At 38.9% G+C, this 6000-nt stretch overlaps 1 protein-coding gene across 1 annotated transcript in view; it reads left to right on the top strand.

Moving 5' to 3' along the window:
- Positions 1 to 578: 578 nt before the first annotated feature.
- Positions 579 to 6000, top strand: part of LOC148931268 (putative disease resistance protein RGA4) — a 31871-nt gene continuing 26449 nt past the window's right edge. The window contains exon 1 of the mRNA XM_089063803.1: positions 579 to 620. The gene's annotated coding sequence lies outside the window, so the exon portion shown is untranslated. The remainder of the gene's footprint in view (positions 621 to 6000) is intronic.

Raw genomic sequence — 6000 nt, 5'->3', positions numbered from 1 at the left:
AAAATATATTTTAATAATTGTAAAAATTTAATCATAATTTTAATAAAATTCATACTCAGTATAATATTAAAGAGTATGAACTTTAAGCATAGGTTGTTAGAGCACCCTATCATGTTTATGTTTGTTCTTTCATGTTGGGGATGGGTGTGGAGGGGGTTCAAATTTTATTAGTGGTACTAGTGGGTATATAAAATTAATAGTTTAGTCTTCGAATATATAAAATTATACATTCACACTTGGTTATTTATTATATTTATGTTGGAGTCTTATTTCATGACTTCAAAAATTGGATGTACCATAAGGTTATATACTTAAATATCTGTAGATCTAGTTGATCTCAAGGTTTGACATTTACATTGTTCTAAATAGCACGTTAGGGAGCAATAACTGGAGCATCTTGTAATTAAAAACTGGGCCATAGTTGACAATTAATCCACTGATTACCCACCAATTAATTAATTATGTTTAATTATGTGGTAATGACAGCTGGTAGTATTATTTAATTCAATCTAATCAGTATTACATGTGCAAGACGGAGGAAACTAATTTCATTGCCTATTCACAATATTCATCTGCAGAAGCAAAGAGAAAGAAGAAAAGATATTTAGAAGAACTCTAAGGTATGTCTCCTAATAGTTCTATCCATTCATTGAGGGATCTTGGCCTTTTTTCCTTTGCTGGTTTGTGATTTTTTGATTTAGTTTTACTTTAAATGCCATAAGTTTAATAAATCATACTTTTGCGCTAGGGTTATTGCATTCTTGATAGAGGCAGAGTTCTTCATAAAATAAGTTAAAGGTAAACTAGTCAAGTGTCGGTTTTTCTACTTTGGGGAGATTATACAATATAGGTTCCAAAATCATAACCTTTTTTTAAATTCCGGCTTTGGAAAAAACGTATATCCGTTTTGTTATTTTTGTTATTTTTTTACTCTTCTGCACTAAGAAATATATATTGATAATCCCACAAATAAGAGTTATTCAAAATATCTGAAAAAAAATAGTTTCCAAAATGAGTTTGAATGATATTGACGGTAAATATTTTAAATTAATAACATTATTGATATTTGTGTGTATAAGTAAAATTAGGTGGAGTTAGGGTCCGACCCTGCACCCTCAAAAAAAACTGGTGACGGCTTTAACAAATTGTGCAACAATAAACTTATGTTTAATTTGCTTGAGTTTTAGATAGAACACGCGTTGTTGTTTCGCGTGTTTAAATACGCGTAGTCCGTTTGCGTTTTTAAAAAAACCTGCAAAATGGTTACGCGTTTTTCCCAGAACTGGAATTTCAAAAAAAGTTTCCTAATTTGGGAACCTACATAGAATCGCCCGAAAGTGGAAAAACACCGTCACGTGTCATGATATGTGACGTTTCACTCAGTCGGGTGAAATGTTATGGACTCCTTTCACCTGGTCGAGTGAAATGTTTGACTCTTGAAACATCAAAATGCATGGGCCGTGATCTTTGTATGCAATGCATGCGGTCCGAGTCTTGTTGCTTGTCCTCGAGCAAGATAACCACAAACGTAAGTCTTGTTGCTTGTCCTCGAGCAAGATAGACATTACGTGCTTATAGGTCCAAAATAAATAACGACTCATAAAATGACTCGATCAACTCACATCAAATCAAACCCAAACCATTCATGGAAATATCAATGTAAATACAGCATTTCCTTCACTTAGATACTCCCGAGTGCAATTATAATGCACATTACAACAAGTTTGAGTATAGTCCCTCTCATCTCAAACCATTATCATCAACTCATAAAGTACAATAACCCATTAATTCCTAGATTAATCAAGTTCGAACTTCATCACAAAATTACAAAAGATAATACTCCCTCCGTCCCATAAAAATAAGGACATTTTCCATTTTAAGATGTCCCATAAAATTATCACATTCTATATATTTTTTACAACTTCCCTCTCTCTAATAACGTGAGGCCCATTCTCATGTAATCCATCCCCTTCACCAAGTGCCAAGCAACAAGGTTCTCCACACAAGAAGTGGACGGCCTCTTCTAACCACTTCCAAGCAACAAAGTACTCACACAAAAAGCCCACGGCCTCATCTAACCACATCCAATTCTGAACCATGTTTGATAGGAGAATTCCATGGACTTGATAATTCGCGTACCCCTGTCTCATGGTTTGGCTATGAGATTATGGTCGTCATCAACCACATCACAAAATATGCTCACTTCGACGCTCTTCCCTCAAAGTTTGATGCCCCTATGTTGCCACTTTATTCGTAGAAATAGTGGTCGAGCATCATGGATTTTTGGATGCTATGGTTGTTGGGAAATAAACACAGACAATCACGAATATAAAGGAGAATGAACACAACGAATTGTTTGCCCAGTTCGATACAAAGTGTATCTACGTCTGGGGGCGATGCCAAGCCAGGGATTTCACTATATAATTTTAGGATGATTTTACAATGAGGGAACACCTCTATTTATAAGCACAATAGAGAGCCCTAATTCTAGGAAACATATTCCATAAGGAAATATCTTCTATGGAATAAATCAATCACAAGGAAATATACTTCAAGGAAAAAAAATCCTAAATATGGTAGGAGATATTTTAAGCTCCATAATTAACAATCTCCCACTTGGAGACTAACAACTCCTACGCCACCATATCCTCGTGATCTCATCCCTGCATCCGCTTAGCATCGCATAACCTTCTCTTCAAGTTCCAAGGCTAATTGAAGCTATGCATAGCTTTAATTTCTCTAAGCTCACCACCTTAGTAAACATGTCTACTGGATTCTCACTTCCAAGTATCTTCTCAAGTTGCAGGATTTTCATCTCCACTAGGTGTTGAATGTAATGATACTTCAACTCCACATGCTTTGTCCTAGAATGAAACGCTAGATTCTTTGCCAAGAAAATAGCACTCTGACTATCACTGTAGAGTCTGCTACGCTTGTTCTCCTTCCCAAGTTCATCTAAGAAACTCTGCAACCATACCATCTTCTTGCTTTCCTCTGTCGCAACTACATATTCAGCCTCCGTAGTAGACAAAGCAACGGTCTTCTGCAACTTAAAAGTCCATGAAATAGCAGTACCACCATAACTAAATACATACCCGGTTGTGCTTCTTCTCCCATCAAGATCATTGGACGCCAAGTCTGCATCCACATAATCTGCCAGCTCGACATTCTTTCTATTGAAAAATAAGACTCTTTCTGTAGTACCTCTCAAGTATCTAAGGATCCATTTAACTGCTTCTCACTGTTGCTTGCTCGGATCACCCATGAACCGACTCACTACTCCCACAGTTTGTGCAATATTAGGCCTCGTACACACCATCGCATACATAATACTGTCAATTGCTGAAGCATAAGGAACTTTCTTCATTTCAACACGTTCTTCTTTTGTACTCGACGACTCCTTCTTCGACAGCTTGAAGTGACTGCCCAAAGGCACACTTACTGGCTTCGAATTATCCATGCTGAATCTTTTCAAAACCTTACCAATGTAAGCAGCTTGCGAAAGATACAATTTTCCTGCCGCCTTGTCACGCTCGATTCTCATGCCCAAAATTTGATTAGCCTCTCCAAGATCTTTAGGAGAATCGTTCAGACAATTTCCTTTTCAACTTATCCATCTCCTTTGGATCACCTCCTGCGATCAACATATCATCAACATATAATAACAGGATAAGATAGCTCTTGTCAAACCTTTTGTAGTAACAACAATGGTCAGCGTAGCATCTTTTATAGCCAATGTCCATCATGAATCCATCAAACTTCTTGTACCACTGCTTTGGATCTTCCTTTAAACCATACATCTCTTCTTCAACTTGCACACGAGATTTTCCTTTCCTTTTACTACGAATCCCTCTGGCTGTGTCATGTACAACTCATCCTCCAAATCACCATGAAGGAATGTCGTCTTTACATCAATATGATGTAACAATAGATTTTCTGCAACTACCATACTCAACACTAAACAAATAGTAGTCAGTCAACAGGAGTAAAAACATCCGTATAATCAATACCGTATCGTTGCTCAAATCCCTTGACAACCAGCCTAACCTTGTAGCATTTGCTACCATCAGCTTCACCTTTTATTCGATAGACCCACTTTCAATGCAATGCCTTTTTCCCTTTTGGAAGTTCCACAAGCTCCCATGTGCCATTTAGGAGAAGAGAGGCAAACTTGTCATCCATGGCAATTTTCCACCTTCGTTTATCAAGGCCTTCTCCGCATAACACTCAGGTTCACCACCATCAGTAAGTAACAGATAGAAATTAGAGGGCGAGTACCTATCAGGTGCACGTCGCTCTTTAGTCTGTTAAGGCAGCGGAATAATCGGTGGTGAAGTGTTTGGTTCTTCTTCAAACACCTCTTCAGCGTTCTGACTCTCCTTGCTCCCACTCAAGTTTGAGATGTCTAGCTCGACTACTTGGGGCTCAAAACTGCCGAAACTCGACGTCTCCAATCTATCATTGTATAATACATGTTCATTGAAAACGACATCTCTACACAGAACTAAGATGAGCATAAGCAACACAACCAAAGATACGTAGGTAAGTTAGATTTACCTCTTTTCCTGTCCAAACCTCCTCAGGTATTCGAAACTCCAACGGAACTGATAGACCTCTGTTGATTAGGAACGCAACTGTGTTGACTGCATCTACCCAAAAATTCTTTGGCAATCCACTTTTAAACCTCATGCATCTTGCTCGCTCATTCAATGTTCTGTTCATGCGCTCCGCGATTCCATTCTGCTGTAGAGTTCCTTTCACAGTCTTCTCCATGCGAATTCCATTCTCTGTGCAAAACTCCTTGAACTCTGCAAGTTCATATTCTCCTCCATTATCAGATCTTAGACACTTCACCTTCAGCCCAGTTTCAGTTTCAACAAGGGCTTTCCACTTCCTGAAAGTATCAAACGCATCAGATTTACTCTTCAGAAAATAAACTCATACCTTTCGAGTGGAGTCTTCGATGGATGTCATATAATATTCAAAGCTTCCTAGGGACTTCACAGGTGCTGGTCCCCATAGATCGCTATGGACCAACTCCAACTTCAGCATCTTCAATTTTCTGCCTCCTCTTGAGAAACTCACCCTTTTCTGTTTCCCAGACACGCAATCCTCGCATAGGCCAACTTCAACTGTTTTAAGGCCCGGCAGTAAACCTTTTGAGGACATTATCTTCATCCCTTTCTCGCTCATGTAGCCAAGACTACAATGCCACAAATCAGTATTATTTGCTTCACTTGCAAGATCAATGCAATCTTTGGAGTTAGTTGTGGTATACAACGTACCCTCCTTCTTACCTCGAGCTACTATCATAGCTCCCTTGGTAATCTTCCAATTGCTGCAGCCAAATGTTACCGTGTACCCTTTTGCATCAAGCTGCCCAATCGAAATCAGGTTTCTCTGTAATCCAGGAATGTGTCTGACTCCATTCAGTTTTATTACGGATCCATTGGATGTCACTACCTTCACATTTCCCTTTCCCACGATATCTAAGGGCTCGTCATCAGCCAGATATACTTTCCCTAAATCGCCAGAAACGTAATTTTCCATTACCTCCACATTGCTGCATGAATGGAACGACGCTCCAGAATCCAATACCCACGATTCCATCGGACTACTCGCACTTAGGACCAACGCCTCGCCATCGTCATCTGCTATGGTAGCGTTTGCTAATATTCTTATCTTTCTGATCCATATTCTTATATTTCTTCGGTGCCTCACACTGATTTCTAAAGTGCCCAAACTCATCACAATTCCAGCATTTAATTCGATCCAAATCCTTCTTGGTTTGGCTCCTTCCTCTGGATTTTGATATTCCACGATTTTGCCTTCCTTTTGATCTGCCTCTCTATTCTGTACTCAATACTGAACCAGAAGTAAAAGATCCTGATTCTTTCCGGCAAACTTCCTCACCAATCATCGATCTTTTACTCAATTAACTGTCAGGTTTTGTCTCTGCATCAGTAACTGCTGTCACTGTGCCAGCCCAACTCTCAGGCA

Source organism: Salvia hispanica, chromosome 2, assembly GCF_029641045.1.
Source record: "Salvia hispanica isolate PSC_SH4W2 chromosome 2, Shi_PSC_v1, whole genome shotgun sequence".
NCBI lineage: Eukaryota > Viridiplantae > Streptophyta > Magnoliopsida > Lamiales > Lamiaceae > Salvia > Salvia hispanica.
This window is presented reverse-complemented; position numbering and strand designations above follow the sequence as displayed.